Source organism: Heterodontus francisci, unplaced genomic scaffold (assembly GCF_036365525.1).
Source record: "Heterodontus francisci isolate sHetFra1 unplaced genomic scaffold, sHetFra1.hap1 HAP1_SCAFFOLD_374, whole genome shotgun sequence".
Classification (NCBI taxonomy): domain Eukaryota; kingdom Metazoa; phylum Chordata; class Chondrichthyes; order Heterodontiformes; family Heterodontidae; genus Heterodontus; species Heterodontus francisci.
In genome coordinates this window covers 1180015-1197898 of record NW_027140800.1, presented here as the reverse complement: position 1 = coordinate 1197898, position 17884 = coordinate 1180015, and the positions used below count along the sequence as shown (strand labels likewise).

The 17884-nt window shown below is 49.6% G+C and overlaps 1 pseudogene; it reads right to left on the bottom strand.

The window, feature by feature from the left end:
- LOC137361186 (zinc finger protein 585A-like) overlaps nucleotides 1–13730 on the bottom strand; it is a 33968-nt pseudogene extending 20238 nt beyond the window's left edge.
- Nucleotides 13731–17884: the final 4154 nt, after the last annotated feature.

Here is a 17884-nt window from a genome sequence, read left to right as displayed (position 1 = left end):
CTGAGTGATTCTCTTCCCACACTCTGAGCAGGTGAATGGTCACTCCCCAGTGTAAACTCAATGGTATATCAGCAGGTTGGATGACTGAGTGAATCCTTTCCCACACTCTGAGAGGGGAATGGTCTCTCCCCAGTGTGAACTCACTGGTGTATCAGCAGGGAGGATGACTGATTGAATCTGTTCCCACACTCTGACAAGGTGAACGGTCTCTCCTCAGTGGTAACTCACTGGTGTGTCAGCTGCTAGGATGACTGAGTGAATCTCTGTCCACTCTCAGAGCAGGTGAACGGTCTCTCCCCAGTGTCAACTCATTTGTGTAACAGCAGGTAGGATGACAGAGTGAATCTCTTTCCCACATTCTGAGCAGGTGAAAGGTCTCTCCCCAGTGTGAACTCACTTTTGTATCAGCAGGAAAGATGACTGAGTGAATTTCATTCCACACTCTGAGCAGCTGAATCGTCTCTCCCCAGGGTGAACTCACTGGTGTATCAGAAGGTAGGATGACTGAGTGAATCTCTTCCGACACTCTGAGGAGGTGCACGGTCTCTCCCCAGTGTAAACTCGCTGGTATATCAGCAGGTTGGATGACTGAGTGAATCACTTCCCACACTCTGAGCAGGTGAACGGTCTGTCCCCTTTTTCAACTCACTGTTGTTTCAGCAGTTAGGATGACTGAGTGATTCTCTTCCCACACTCTGAGCAGATGAATGGTCTCTCCCCATAATGAACTCATTTTTGTTTCAGCAGGTAGGATGACTGTCTGAATCTCATCCAGACTCTGAGCAGGTGAATGGTCTCTCCCCAGTGTGAACTCACTGGTGTATCAGCAGGTTGGATGTCTGAGTGAATCTCCTACCAGACTCTGCGCAGGTGAATGGTCTCTCTCCATTGTGAACTCACTGTTGTTACAGCAGGTAGGATGTCTGAGTGAATACTTTCCCACACTCTGAAAGGGGAATGGTCTCTCCCCAGTGTGAACTCACTGGTGAATCAGCAGGTAGGATGACTGAGTGACCCTCTTCCGTTCACTGAGCTGGTGAACAGTCTCTCCCTAATGTGAAATCACTGGTATATCAGCAGGTAGGATGACTGAGTGAATGTCGTCCCAAACTATGAGCAGGTGAAAGGTCTCTCACCAGTATGAACTCACTTGTGTATCAGCAGGTAGGATGATTGAGTGAATCCCTTCCACACTCTGAAAAGGTGAAAGGTCTCTCCCCAGTGATACCTCACAGGTGTATCAGCTGGTAGGATGACTGAGTGCCTCTCTCCCGACATTCAGAGCAGGTGAACGGTCTCTCCCCAGTGTGAACTCACCAGTGTATCAGCATGTTGGATGACTGAGTGAATCTCTTCCCACACTGTGAACAGGTGAACGGTCTCTCCCAATTGTCAACTCACTGTTGCATCAGCAGGTAGGATGACTGAGTGAATCTCTTCCCACACCCTGAGCAGGTGAATGGTCTATCCCCATTGTGAACTCACTCTTGTTTCCGCAGGTATGATGACCGAGTGAATCTCCTACTGACACTGAGCAGGTGAATGGTCTCTCCCCAGTGTGAACTCACTGTTGTTTCAGCAGGTAGGATGTCTGAGTGCATCTCCTACCAGACTGTGAGCAGGTGAATGGTCTCTCCGCAGAGTAAACTCACTGGTATATCAGCAGGTTGGATGACTGAGTGAATCACATCCCACACTCTGAGCAGGTGAACGGTCTGTCCCCATTGTCAACTCACTGTTGCATCAGCAGTTAGGATGACTGAGTGATTCTCTTCCCACACTCTGAGCAGGTGAATGTTCTCTCCCCATTGTGAACTCATTGTTGTTTCAGCAGGTAGGATGACTGAGTGAATCTCTTCCCACACCCTGAGCAGGTGAATGGTCTATCCCCATTGTGAACTCTCTCTTGTTTCAGCATGTATGATGACCGAGTGAATCTCCTACTGACACTGAGCAGGTGAATGGTCTCTCCCCAGTGTGAACTCACTGGTGAATCAGCAGTTAGGATGACTGAATGAACCTCTTCCCGCACACTGAGCAGGTGAACGGTCTCTCCCCAGTGATAACTCACTGGTATATCAGCTGGGAGGATGACTGAGTGAATCTCGTTCCCACACTCTGAGCAGGTGAAAGGTCTCTCCCCATTGTGAACTCACTGTTGTATCAGCAGGTAGGTTGACAGAGTGAATCGCTTCCCACACTCTGCGCAGGTGAATGGTCTCTCCCCAGTGTGAACTCACTGGTGTATTAGCAAGTAGGATGACTGAGTGAATCTCATCCCACACTCTGAGCAGGTGAAGGGTCTCTCCCCTGTGTGAACTCACTGGTGTATCAGCAGGTAGGATGACTGAGTAAATCTCTTCCCAGACTCTGAGTAGGTGAACGGTCTCTCCCCAGTGTGAACTCACTGGTGTATCAGCAGGTAGGATAATTGAGTGATTCCCTTCCCACACTCTGAACAGGTGAAAGGTCTCTCCCCAGTGATAACTCATTGGTGTATCAGCTGGTAGGATAACTGAGTGAATCTCTGTCCACACTCAGTAGGTGAACGGTCTCTCCCCAGTGTCAACCCACTGGTGTATCAGCAGGTAGGATGACAGAGTGAATCTCTTTCCCACACTCTGAGCTGTTGAATGGTCTCTCGCCAGTCTCAACTCACTGTTCTATCAGCAGGTAGGATGACTGAGTGAATCTCTTCCTACACTCTGAGCAGGTGAATGATGTCTCCCCAGTGTGAACTCACTGGTGTAACAGCAGGCAGGATGACTGAGTGAATCTCATGCAACAATCTGAGCAGGTGAAAGGTCTCTCCCCAGTGTGAACTCACAGGTGTATCAGCAGTTTGGATGACTGAGGGAATCTCTTCCCACACTCTGAGCTGTTGAATGGTCTCTCGCCAGTCTCAACTCACTGTTTTATCAGCAGGTAGGATGACTGAGTGAATCTCTTCCTACACTCTGAGCAGGTGAATGATGTCTCCCCAGTGTGAACTCACTGGTGTAACAGCAGGCAGGATGACTGAGTGAATCTCATCCAACAATCTGAGCAGGTGAATGGTCTCTCCCCAGTGTGAACTCACTGGTGCATCCGAAGGTAGGATGACTGAGTGAATCTCTTCCAACTTTCTGAGCAGGTGAACGGTCTCTCCCCAGTGTGAACTTTGTGATGTATCAGCAGGGAGAATGACCGAGTTATTCTCCCACGAGACTCTGAGCAGATGAATGGTCTCTCCCCATTGTGAACTCACTCTTGTTACAGCAGGTAGGATGTCTGAGTGAATCTCGTACCAGACTCTGAGCAGGTGAGTGGTCTCTCCCAACTGTGAACTCACTGGTGTATCAGCCGGTAGGATGACAGAGTAAATCCTTTCCCACACTCTCAAAGGGGAATGGTCTCTCCCCAGTATGAACTCACTGGGGTATCAGCAGCTTGGATGACTGAGTGAACCTCTTCCCGTACACTGAGCTGGTGAACGGTCTCTCCCCAATGTGAAATCACTGGTATATCAGCAGGTAGGATGACTGAGTGAATCTCTTCCCACACTATGAGCCGGTGAACGGTCTCTCCACAGTATGAACTCACTGGTGTATCAGCAGGTAGGATGATTGAGTGAATCAATTCCACACTCTGAAAAGGTGAACGGTCTCTCCCCAGTGTGAACTCACTGGTGTATCAGCTGGGAGGATGACTGAGTGAATCTCTGTCCACAGTCAGAGCAGGTGAACTGTCTCTCCCCAGTGTCATCTCACTGGTGTATCAGCAGGTTGGATGACAGAGTGAAACTCTTGCCCACACCCTGAGCAGGTGAACGGTCTGTCCCCATTGTCAACTCACAGTTGTATCAGCAGTTAGGATGACTGAGTGAATCTCTTCCCACACTCTGAGCAGGTGAATGGTCTCTCCTAAGTATGAACTCACTGGTGTAACAGCAGGCAGGATGACTGAGTGAATCTCTTCCAACAATCTGAGCAGGTGAATGGTCTCTCCCCAGTGTGAACTGACTGGTGTATCATAAGGTAGGATTTCTGAGTGAATCCCATGCCACACTCTGAACAGGTGAACGGTCTCTTCCAAGTGTGAACTCACTGGTGTATCAGCAGGCAAGATGACAGAGTGAATCTCATCCCACACTCTGAGCAGGTGAATTGTCTCTCCCCAGTGTGAACTCACTGGTGTATCAGAAGGTAGGATGACTGAGTGAATCACTTCCCACACTCTGAGCAGGTCAACGGTCTCTTCCCCATTGTCAACTCACTGTTGTTTCAGTAGGTCGGATGACTGAGTGAATCTCCGACCAGACTCTGAGCAGGTGAATGGTCTCTCCCCAGTGTGAACTCACTGGTGGATCAGAAGGTAGGATGACTGAGTGAATCTCTCCCGACATTCAGAGCAGGTGAACGGTCTCTCCCCAGTGTGAACTCACTGGTGTATCAGCAGGTTGGATGACTGAGTGAATCACTTCCCACACTGTGAGCAGGTGAACGGTCTCTCCCCATTGACAACTCACTGTTGCATCAGCAGGTAGGATGACTGAGTGAATCTCGTCCCACACCCTGAGCAGGTGAATGTTCTCTCCCCATTGTGAACTGACTCTTGTTTCAGCAGGTATGATAACCGAGTGAATCTCCTACTGACACTGAGCAGGTGAATGGTCTCTCCCCAGTGTGAACTCACTGGTGTATCAGCAGGTAGGATGACTTAGTAAATCCTTTCCCTCACTCTGAGCAGGGGAATGGTCTCTCCCCAGTGTGAACTCACTAGTGTATCAGCAGTTAGGATGACTGAGTGAATCCCTTCCCACACTCTGAGCAGGTGAATGGTCTCTACACTGTGTGAATTCACTGGTGTATCAGCAGGTAGGACGACTGAGTGAATCCCTTCCCACACTCTGAACAGGTGAACGGTCTCTCCCCAGTGTGAACTCACTGGTATATCAGCAGGTTGGATGACTGAGTGAATCACTTCCCACACTCTGAGCAGGTGAATGGTCTCTCCCCATTGCGAACTCACTGTTGTTTCAGCAGGTAGGATGACTGAGAAAATCCTTTCCCTCACTCTGAGAGGGGAATGGTCTCTCCCCAGTGTGAACTCACTGGGTATCGGCATGTAGCATGACTGAGTGAATCCCTTCCCACACTATGAGCAGGTGAACGGTCTCTCCCCAGTGTGAACTCACTGGTGTATCAGCAGGTAGGATGACTGAGTAAATCCTTTCCCACACTCTGAGAGGGGAATGGTCTCTCACCAGTGTGAACTCACTGGTGTATCAGCAGGTAGGATGACTGAGTGAATCTCTTCCCAAACTATGTGCAGGTGCACGGTCTCTCCCCAGTGTGAACTCACTGGTGTATCAGCAGGTAGGATGACTGAGTGAATCCCTTCCACACTCTGAAAAGATGAACAGTCTCTCTCCAGAGAAAACTCAGTGGTTTATCAGCTGGTAGGATGACTGACTGAATCTACTGCCAGACTCTGAGCAGGTGAATGGTCTCTCCCCAGTGTGAACTCACTGCTGTAACAGCAGGCAGGATGACTGAGTGATTCTCTTCCAACACACTGAGCAGGTGAATGGTCTCTCCCCAGTGTGAACTCACTGTTGTATCAGAAGGTAGAATGACTGAGTGAATCACTTCCGACACTCTGAGCAAGTGAACGGTCTCTCCCCAGTGTGAACTCACTGGTATATCAGCAGGTTGGATGACTGAGTGAATCACTTCCCACACTCAGCTGGTGAACGGTCTCTCCCCATTGTCAACTCACTTTTGTATCAGCAGGTAGGATGACTGAGTGAATCTCCTACAAGACTCTGAGCAGGTGAATGGTCCCTCCCCAGTGTGAACTACTGGTGTATCAGCAGGTAGGATGACAGAGTAAATCCTTTCCAACACTCTGAAAGGGGAATGGTGTCTCCCCAGTGTGAACTCAGTGGTGTATCAGCAGGTAGGAAGACTGAGTGAACATCTTCCCGTACACTGAGCAGGTGAACGGTCTCTCCCCAGTGTGAACTCACCTGTGTATCAGCAGGTAGGATGACTGAGTGAATCTCTTCCAAACTCTGAAAAGGTGAACGGTCTCTCCCCAGTGATAACTCACTGGTGTATCAGCTGGTAGGATGACTGAGTGAAACTCTTTCCCACACTCTGAGCAGGTGAACGTTCTCTCCCCAGTGTTAACTCACTGGTTTATCTGCAGGTAGGATGACTGAGTGAATCTCTTTCCCACACTCTGAGCAGGTGAAAGGTCTCTCCCCAGTGTGAACTCACTGGTGTATCAGCAGTTTGGATGACTGAGTGAATCTCATCCCACAGTCTGCGTAGGTGAATGGTCTCTCCCCAGTGTGAACTCACTGGTGTATCAGAAGGTAGGATGACTGAGTGAATCTCTTCCGACACTCTGAGCAGGTGAACGGTCTCTCCCCAGTGTGAACTCACTGGTGTATCAGCAGGTTGGATGACTGAGTGAATCACTTCCCACACTCTGAGCAGGTGAATGGTGTCTCCCCAGTGTGAACTCACTGTTGTTTCAGCAGGTAAGTTGTCTGAGTGCATCTCCTACCAGACTCTGAGCAGGTGAATGGTCTCTCCCCAGAGTAAACTCACTGGTATATCAGCAGGTTGGATGACTGAGTGAATCACTTCCCACACTCTGAGCAGGTGAACGGTCTGTCCCCATTGTCAACTCACTGTTGCATCAGCAGTTAGGATGACTGAGTGATTCTCTTCCCACACTCTGAGCAGGTGAATGTTCTCTCCCCATTGTGAACTCTTTGTTGTTTCAGCAGGTAGGATGACTGACTGAATCTCCGACCAGACTCTGAGCAGGTGAATGGTCTCTCCCCAGTGTAAACTCAATGGTATATCAGCAGGTTGGATGACTGAGTGAATCCTTTCCCACACTCTGAGAGGGGAATGGTCTCTCCCCAGTTTGAACTCACTGGTGTATCAGCAGGGAGGATGACTGATTGAATCTCTTCCCATACTCTGAAAAGGTGAACGGTCTCTCCTCAGTGATAACTCACTGCTGTATCAGCTGCTAGGATGACTGAGTGAATCTCTGTCCACACTCAGAGCAGGTGAACGGTCTCTCCCCAGTGTGAACACACTTTTGTATCAGCAGGAAAGATGACTGAGTGAATTTCATTCCACACTCTGAGCAGCTGAATCGTCTCTCCCCAGGGTGAACTCACTGGTGTATCAGAAGGTAGGATGACTGAGTGAATCTCTTCCGACACTCTGAGGAGGTGCACGGTCTCTCCCCAGTGTAGACTCACTGGTATATCAGCAGGTTGGATGACTGAGTGAATCACTTCCCACACTCTGAGCAGATGAATGGTCTCTCCCCATAATGAACTCATTGTTGTTTCAGCAGGTAGGATGACTGTCTGAATCTCATCCAGACTCTGAGCAGGTGAATGGTCTCTCCCCAGTGTGAACTCACTGGTGCATCAGAAGGTAGGATGACTGAGTGAATCTCTTCCGACACTCTCAGCAGGTGAACGGTCTCTCCCCAGTGTGAACTCACTGGTGTATCAGCAGGTTGGATGTCTGAGTGAATCTCCTACCAGACTCTGCGCAGGTGAATTGTCTCTCCCCATTGTGAGCTCACTGTTGTTACAGCAGGTAGGATGACTGAGTAAATCCTTTCCCAAACTCTGAAAGGGGAATGGTCTCTTCCCAGTGTGAACTCACTGGTGAATCAGCAGGTAGGATGACTGACTGACCCTCTTCCGTACACTGAGCTGGTGAACAGTCTCTCCCTAATGCCAAATCACTGGTATATCAGCAGGTAGGATGACTGAGTGAATGTCGTCCCACACTATGAGCAGGTGAAAGGTCTCTCACCAGTATGAACTCACTTGTGTATCAGCAGGTAGGATGATTGAGTGAATCCCTTCCACACTCTGAAACGGTGAAAGGTCTCTCCCCAGTGATAACTCACAGGTGTATCAGCTGGTAGGATGACTGAGTGAATCTCTGTCCACACTCAGAGCAGGTGAACTGTCTCTCCCCAGGGTCAACTCACTGGTGTATCAGCAGGTGGGATAACTGAGTGAATCTCTTCCCACAATCTGAGCTGTTGAATGGTCTCTCGCCAGTCTCAACTCACTGTTCTATCAGCAGGTAGGATGACTGAGTGAATCTCCTCCCAGACTCTGAGCAGTTGAATGGTCTCTCCCCAGTATGAACACACTGGTGGAACAGCAGGCAGGATGACTGAGTGAGTCTCTTCCCACACTGTGAGCAGGTGAACGGTCTCTCCCCATTGTCAACTCACAGTTGTATCAGCAGTTTGGATGACTGAGTGAATCTCTTCCCACAATCTGAGGAGGTGAATGGTCTCTCGCCAGTCTCAACTCACTGTTCTATCAGCAGGTAGGATGACTGAGTGAATCTCCTCCTACACTCTGAGCAGGTGAATGGTGTCTCCCCAGTGTGAACTCACTGGTGTAACAGCAGGCAGGATGACTGAGTGAATCTCATCCAACAATCTGAGCAGGTGAATGGTCTCTCCCCAGTGTGAACTCACTGGTGCATCCGAAGGTAGGATGACTGAGTGAATCTCTTCCAACACTCTGAGCAGGTGAACGGTCTTTCCCCAGTGTAACCTCACTGGTTTATCAGCACGTTGGATGTCTGAGTGAAACTCCCACGAGACTCTGAGCAGGTGAATGGTCTCTCCCCAGTGTGAACTCACTGGTGTATCAGCAGGCAGGATGACTGAGTGAATCTCCTACCAGAGTCTGAGCAGGTGAATGGTCTCTCCCCAGTGTGAACTCACTGGTGTATCAGCAGGCAGGATGACTGAGTGAATCTCCTACCAGACTCTGAGCAGGTGAATGGTCTCTCCCCAGTGTGAACTCACTGGTGTATCAGCAGTTTGGATGACTGAGGGATTCTCTTCCCACACGCTGATCAGATGAATGGTCTCTCCCCAGTCTCAACTCACTGTTGTATCAGCAGCTTGATGACTGAGTGAACCTCTTCCCGTACACTGAGCTGGTGAACGGTCTCTCCCCAATGTGAAATCACTGGTATATCAGCAGGTCGGATGACTGAGTGAATCTCTTCCCACACTCTGAGCAGGTGAACGGTCTCTCCCCAGTGTGAACTCACTGGTGTATCAGCTGGGAGGATGACTGAGTGAATCTCTGTCCACAGTCAGAGCAGGTGAACTGTCTCTCCCCAGTGTGAACTCACTGGTGTATCAGCAGGTAGGATGACTGAGTGAATCATTTCCCACACCCTGAGCAGGTGAACGGTCTGTCCCCGTTGTGAACTCACTGGTGTATCAGCTGGTAGGATGACTGAGTGAATCTCTGTCCACAGTCAGAGCAGGTGAACTGTCTCTCCCCAGTGTGAACTCACTGGTGTAACAGCAGGCAGGATGACTGAGTGAATATCATCCAACAATCTGAGCAGGTGAATTTTCTCTACACTGTGTGAATTCACTGGTGTATCAGCAGGTAGGACGACTGAGTGAATCCCTTCCAACACTCTGAACAGGTGAACGGTCTCTCCCCAGTGTGAACTCACTGGTATATCAGCAGGTTGGATGACTGAGTGAATCTCTTCCCGCACTCTGAGCAGGTGAATGGTCTCTCCCCAGTGTGAACTCACTGTTGTTTCAGCAGGTAGGATGCCTGAGTGAATCTCCTACCAGACTCTGAGCAGGTGAATGGTCTCACCCCTGTGTGAACTCACTGGTGTATCAGCAGGCAGGATGACTGAGTGAATCCATTCACACAATCTGAACAGGTGAACGGTATCTCCCCAGTGCGAACTCACTGGTGTATCAGCTGGTAGGATGACTGAGTGAATCTCTGTCCACACTCAGTGGTGTTGAACGGTCTCTCCAGAGTGATAACTCGCTGGTGTATCAGCAGGTAGAATGACAGAGTGAATCTCTTTCCCAAACTCTGAGCAGGTGAAAGGTCTCTCCCCAGTGTGAACTCACTGGTGTATCAGCAGTTTGGATGACTGAGGGAATCTCTTCCCACACTCTGAGCAGGTGAATGGTCTCTCCCCATTGTGAACTCACTGGTGTATCAGCAGGCAGGATGACTGAGTGAATCCATTCACACAATCTGAACAGGTGAACGGTCTCTCCCCAGTGCGAACTCACTGGTGTATCAGCTGGTAGGATGACTGAGTGAATCTCTGTCCACACTCAGTGGTGGTGAACGGTCTCTCCAGAGTGTTAACTCACTGGTGTATCAGCAGGTAGGATGACAGAGTGAATCTCTTTCCCACACTCTGAGCAGGTGAAAGGTCTCTCCCCAGTGTGAACTCACTGGTGTATCAGCAGTTTGGATGACTGAGGGAATCTCCTCCCACACTCTGAGCAGATGAATGGTCTCTCCCCATTGTGAACTCACTGTTGTTTCAGCAGGTATGATGACCGAGTGAATCTCCTGCCAGACACTGAGCAGGTCAATGGTCTCTCCCCAGTGTGAACTCACTGGTGTATCAGCAGTTTGGATGACTGAGGGATTCTCTTCCCACACGCTGATCAGATGAATGGTCTCTCCCCAGTCTCAACTCACTGTTGTATCAGCAGGTAGGAGGACTGAGTGAATCTCTTCCTACACTCTGAGCAGGTGATCGGTATCTCCGCAGTGTGAACTCACTGTTGTTTCAGCAGGTAGGATGACTGAGTGAATCTCCAGCCAGACGCTGAGCAGGTCAATGGTCTCTCACCAGTGTGAACTCACTGGTGTATCAGCAGTTTGGATGACTGAGGGATTCTCTTCCCACACGCTGATCAGATGAATGGTCTCTCCCCAGTCTCAACTCACTGTTGTATCAGCAGGTAGGATGACTGAGTGAATCTCTTCCTACACTCTGAGCAGGTGATCGGTATCTCCGCAGTGTGAACTCACTGTTGTTTCAGCAGGTAGGATGACTGAGGGAATCTCTTCCCACACTCTGAGCAGATGAATGGTCTCTCCCCATTGTGAACTCACTGTTGTTTCAGCAGGTATGATGACCGAGTGAATATCCTGCCAGACACTGAGCAGTTGAACGTTCTCTCCCCAGTGATAACTCACTGGTGTATCAGCTGGTGAGATGACTGAGTGAATCTCTTTCGCACACACTGAGCATTTGAAAGGTCTCTCCCCAGTGTGAACTCACTGGTGTATCAGCAGGTAGGATGACTGAGTGAATCCCTTCCCACACTCTGAACAGGTGAACGGTCTCTCCCCAGTGTGAACTCACTGGTTTATCAGCAGGCAGGATGACTGAGTGAATCTCATCCCACACTCTGATTTGGTTAATGGCTTCTCCCCAGTGTGAACTCACAAGTGTTTCAGCAGGCAGGATGACTGAGTGAATTCCTTCCCATAATCTGAACAGGGGAACGGTCTTTCCCCAGTGTTAACTCACTGGTGTATCAGCAGGTAGGATGACAGAGTGAATTTCTTTCCCACACTCTGAGCAGGTGAACGGTCTCTCCCCATTGTGAACTCACTGTAATTTCAGCAGGTAGGATGACTGAATGAATCTCCTACCAGACTCTGAGCAGGTGAATGTTCTCTCCCAAGTGTTAACTCACTGGTGTATCAGCAGGTAGGATGACTGAGTGAATCACATCGCACAATCTGAGCAGGTGAATGGACACTCCCCAGTGTGAACTCACTGGTGTATCAGCAGGTAGGATGACTGAGTAAATCCATTCCCACACTCGGAGCAGGGGAATGGTCTCTCCCCAGTGTGAACTCACTGGTGTATCAGCAGGAAGGATGACTGAGTGAATCCCTTCCCACACTCTGAACAGGTGAACGGCCTCTCCCCAGTGTGAACTCACTGGTGTATCAGCTGGTAGGATGACTGAATGAATCTCTCTCCACACTCAGAGCAGGTGAACGGTCTCTCCCCAGTGTTGACTCACTGGTGTATCAGCAGGTAGGATGACAGAGTGAATCACTTTCCCACACTCTGAGCAGCTGTAATGTCTCTCCCCAGTGTGAACTCACTGGTGTATCAGCAGTTGGGATGACTGAGGGAATCTCTTCCCACACTCTGATCTGGTGAACGGTCTCTTCCAAGTGTGAACTCACTGGTGTATCAGCAGGCAAGATGACTGAGTGAGTCTCTTCCGACACTCTGAGCATATGAACGGTCTCTCCCCAGTGTGAACTCACTGGTATATCAGCAGGTTGCATGACTGAGTGAATCACCTCCGACACTCTGAGCAGCTGAACGGTCTCTCCCGATTGTGCACTCACTGTTGTTTCAGCAGTTAGGATGACTGAGTGAATCTCCTACCAGACTCTGAGCAGGTGAATGGTCTCTCCCCAGTGTGAACTCACTGGTGTATCAGAAGGTAGGATGACTGAATGAATCTCTTCTGACACTCAGAGCAGGTGAACGGTCTCTCGCCAGTGTGAACTCACTGGTGTATCAGCAAGTTGGATGACTGAGTGAATCCCTTCCCACACTCTGAACATTTGAACGTTCTCTCCCCAGTGATAACTCACTGGTATATCAGCTGGTAGGATGACTGAATGAATCTCTTCCCCACACTGTGAGCAGGTGAACGGTCTCTCCCCATTGTCAACTCACTTTTGTATCAGCAGGTAGGATGACCGAGTGAATCTTCTCCTGACAATGAGCAGATGAATGGTATCCCCCCGGTGTGAACTCACTGGTGCATCAGCAGGTAGGATGACTGAGTAAATCCATTCCCACACATGGATCAGGGGAATGGTCTCTCCCCAGTGTGAACTCACTGGTGTATCAGCAGGAAGGATGACTGAGTGAATCTCATCCCACACTATGAGCAGGTGAACGGTCTCTCCCTAGTGTGAAATCACTGGTGTATCAGCAGGTAGGATGACTGAGTTAATCCCTTCCCACACTCTGAACATTTGAACGTTCTCTCCCCAGTGATAACTCACTGGTATATCAGCTGGTGGGATTACTGAATGAATCTCTTCCCCACACTCTGAGCACGTGAAAGGTCTCTCCCCAGTGTGAACTCACTGGTGTATCAGCAGTTTGGATGACTGAGTGAATATCTTCCCGCTCTCTGAGCAGTTGAATGGTCTCTCCCCAGTCTCAACTCACTGTTGTATGAGAAGGTAGGATGTCTGAGTGTATCCCTTCCCAAACTCTGAGCAGGTGAAAGGTCTCTCCCCAGTGTGAACTCAATGGTGTATTAGCAGGTAGGATGACTGAGTGAATCTCATCACACGCTCTGAGCAGGTGAACGGTCTCTCCCCAGTGTGAACTCACTGGTGTATCAGCAGGTAGGATGCCTGAGTGAATGTCTTCACAGACTCAGAGCAGGTGAACCGTCTCTCCCCAGTTTGAACTCACTGGTGTATCAGCAGGTAGGATAACTGAGTGAATCCCTTCTCACACTTTGAACAGGTGAACGGTCTCTCCCCAGTGATAACTCACTGGTGTATCAGCTGGTAGGCTGACTGAGTGAATCTCTTTCCCACACTCTGAGCATTTGAAAGGTCTTTCCCCAGTGTGAACTCACTGGTGTATCAGCAGTTTGGATGACTGAGGGTATCTCTTCCCACACTCTGAGCAGATGAATTGTCTCTCCACAGTTTCAACTCAATGTTGTATCAGCAGGTAGGATGACAGAGTGAATCTCTGTCCAAACTCTGAGCAGCTGAAAGGTCTCTCCCCAGTGCAAACTCACTGGTGCATCAGCAGTTTGGATGACTGAGGGAATCTCTTCCCACACTCTGAGCAGGTGAACGGTCTCTCCCCCATTCTCAACTCACTGTTTTATCAGCAGGTAGGATGACTGAGTGAATCTCTTCCCACACTCTGCGCAGGTGAATGGTCGCTCCCCATTGAGAACTCACTGTTGTTTCAGCAGTTATGATGCCCGAGAGAATCTCCTACAAGACACTGAGAAGGTGAATGGTCTCTCCCCAGTGTGAGCTCACAGGTGTATCAGTAGGTAGGATGACTGAGTAAATCCTTTCCCACACTCTGAGCAGGGGAATGGTCTCTCCCCAGTGTGAACGCACAGGTGTATCAGCAGTTTGGATGACTGAGTGAATCTCTTCCCACACTCTGATCAGATGAATGGTCTCTCCCCAGTCTCAACTCACTGTTGTATCAGCAGGTAGGATGACTGAGTGAATCACTTCCCAGACTTTGAGCAGGTGAACGGTCTCTCCCCATTGTCAACTCACTGTTGTATCAGCAGGTAGGATGCCTGAGTGAATCTTCTACCAGACTCTGAGCAGGTGAATGGTCTCTCCCCAGTTTGAACTCACTTGTGTATCAGCAGGCAGGATGACTGAGTGCATCCTTTCCCACAATCTGAACTGGTGAACGGTCTCTCCCAGTGTGAACTCATTGATGTATCAGCTGGTCGGATGACTGAGTGAATCTCTGTCCAAACTCTGAGCAGCTGAAAGGTCTCTCCCCAGTGTAAACTCACTTGTGTATCAGCAGTTTGGATGACTGAGTGAATCTCTTCCCACACTCTGATCAGATGAATGGTCTCTCCCCAGTCTCAACTCACTGTTGTATCAGCAGGTAGGATGACTGAGTGAATCACTTCCCAGACTTTGAGCAGGTGAACGGTCTCTCCCCAGTGTGAACTCAATGGTGAATCAGCAGTTCGGATGACTGAGTGAACCACTTCCCGCACAATGAGCAGGTGAACGGTCTCTCCCCAGTGATAACTCATTGGTGTATCAGCTGGAAGGATGACTGAGTGAATCTCTGTCCACACTCAGAGCAGGTGAATGGTCTCTCCCCAGTGTCAACCCACTGGTGTATCAGCAGGTAGGATGACAGAGTGCATCTCTTTCCCACACTCTGAGCAGGGTAAAGGTCTCTCCCCAGTGTGAATTCACTGTTGTATCAGCAGTTTGGATGACTGAGTGAATCTCTTCCTACACTCTGAGCAGGTGAATGGACTCTCCCCAGTGTGAACTCACTGTTGTTTCAGCAGGTAGGATGACTGAGTGATTCTCATCCCACACTCCGAGCAGGTGAACGGTCTCTCCCCTGTGTGAACTCACTGGTATATCAGCACGTTGCATGACTGAGTGAATCACTTCCGACACTCTGAGCAGGTGAACGGTCTCTCCCGATTGTGAACTCACGGTTGTTTCAGCAGTTAGGATGACTGAGTGAATCTCCTACCAGACTCTGAGCAGGTGAATGGTCTCTCCCCAGTGTGAACTCACTGGTGTATCAGAAGGTAGGATGACTGAGTGAATCTCTTCCGACACTCAGAGCAGGTGAACGGTCTCTCCCCAGTGTGAACTCACTGGTGTATCAGCAAGTTGGATGACTGAGTGAATCACTTCCCACACTGTGAGCAGGTGAACGGTCTCTCCCCATTGTCAACTCACTTTTGTATCAGCAGGGAGGATGACCGAGTTAATCTCCTCCTGACAATGAGCAGGTGAATGTTCTCCCCCGGTGTGAACTCACTGGTGTATCAGCAGGTAGGATGACTGAGTAAATCCTTTCCCACACTCGGAGCAGGGGAATGGTCTCTCCCCAGTGTGAACTGACTGGTGTATCAGCAGGAAGGATGACTGAGTGAATCTCATCCCACACTTTGAACAGGTGAACGGTCTGTCCCCAGTGATAACTCACTGGTGTATCAGCTGGTAGGTTGACTGAGTGAATCTCTTTCCCACACTCTGAGCATTTGAAAGGTCTGTCCCCAGTGTGAACTCACTGGTGTATCAGCAGTTTGGATGACTGATAGATTCTCTTCCCACACTCTGAGCAGATGAATTGTCTCTCCCCAGTCTCAGCTCACTGTTGTATCAGCCGGTAGGATGACAGAGTGAATCTCTTTCCCACACTCTGAGCAGCTGAAAGGTCTATCCACAGTATAAAATCACTAGTGTATCAGCAGTTTGGATGACTGAAGGAATCTCTTCCCACACTCTGAGCAGTTGAATGGTCTAACCCCAGTCTCAACTCATTGTTGTATCAGCAGGTAGGATGACTGAGTGAATCTCTTCCCTCACTCAGAGCAGGTGAACGGACTCTCCCCTGTGTGAGCTCACTGTTGTTTCAGCATGTAGGATGACTGAGTGATTCTCATCCCACACTCCGAGCAGGTGAACGGTCTCTCACCTGTGTGAACTCACTGGTATATCAGCAGGTTGCATGACTGAGTGAATCACTTCCGACACTCTGAGCAGGTGAACGGTCTCTCCCGATTGTGAACTCACTGTTGTTTCAGCAGTTAGGATGACTGAGTGAATCTCCTACCAGACTCTGAGCAGGTGAATGGTCTCTCCCCAGTGTGAAATCACTGGTGGATCAGAAGGTAGGATGACTGAGTGAATCTCTTCCGACACTCAGAGCAGGTGAACGGTCTCTCCCCAGTGTGAACTCACTGGTGTATCAGCAAGTTGGATGACTGAGTGAATCACTTCCCACACTGTGAGCAGGTGAACGGTCTCTCCCCATTGTCAACTCACTTTTGTATCAGCAGGTAGGATGACCGAGTGTATCTCCTCCTGACACTGTGAAGGTGAATGGTCCCCCCCGGTTTGAACTCACTGGTGTATCAGCAGGTAGGATGACTGAGTAATTCCTTTCCCACACTCGGAGCAGGGAAATGGTCTCTCCCCAGTGTGAACTCACTGGTGTATCAGCAGGAAGGATGACTGAGTGAATATCTTCCCACACTATGAACAGGTGAACGGTCTCTCCCCAGTGTGAAATCACTGGTCTATCAGCAAGTAGGATGACTGAGTGAATCCCTTCCCACACTCTGAACAGTTGAACATTCTCTCCCCAGTGATAACTCACTGGTGTATCAGATGGTCGGATGACTGAGTGAATCTCTTTCCCGCACTCTGAGCAGGTGAAAGGTCTCTCCCCAGTGTGAACTCACTGGTGTATCAGCAGTTTGGATGTCTGAGTGAATCTCTTCCCGCACTCTGAGCAGTTGAATGGTCTCTCCCCATTCTCAACTCACTGTTGTATGAGAAGGTAGGATGTCTGAGTGAATCTCTTCCCAAACTCTGAGCAGGTGAATGGTCTCTCCCCAGTGTGAGCTCACAGGTGCATCAGCAGGTAGGATGACTGAGTGAATGTCTTCCCAGACTCTGAGCAGGAGAATGGTCTCTCCCCAGTGTGAACTCACTGGTGTATCAGCAGGTAGGATGACTGAGTGAATGTCTTCCCAGACTCTGAGCAGGTGAACGGTCTCTCCCCAGTTTGAACTCACTGGTGTATCAGCAGGTAGGATAACTGAGTGAATCTCTTCCCACACTTTGAACAGGTGTATGGACTCTCCCCAGTGATAACTCACTGGTGTATCAGCCGGTAGGATGACTGAGTCAATCTCTTTCCCACACTCTGAGCATTTGAAAGGTCTCTCCCCAGTGTGAACTCACTGGTGTATCAGCAGTTTGGATGACTGAGGGAATCTCTTCCCACACTCTGAAGAGATGAATTGTCTCTCCCCAGTCTCAACTCACTGTTGTATCAGCAGGTAGGATGACAGAGTGAATCTCTTTCCCACACTCTGAGCAGGTGAACGGACTCTCCCCTGTGTGAGCTCACTGGTGTATCAGAAGGTAGGATGACTGAGTGAATCTATTCCGACACTCTGAGCAGGTGAACGGTCTCTCCCCAGTGTGAACTCACTGGTATATCAGCAGGTTGGATGACTGTTTGAATTACTTCCCACACTCTGAGCAGGTGAACGGTCTCTCCCCATTGTCAACTCACTGTTGTATCAGCAGGTAGGATGCCTGAGTGAATCTCCAACCAGACTCTGAGCAGGTGAATGGTCTCTCCCCAGTGTGAAATCACTTGTGTATCAGCAGGCAGGAGTACTGAGTGAATCCCTTCCGACAATCTGAACAGTTGAACTGTCTCTCCCCAGTGTGAACTCACTGGTGTATCAGCTGGTCGGATGACTG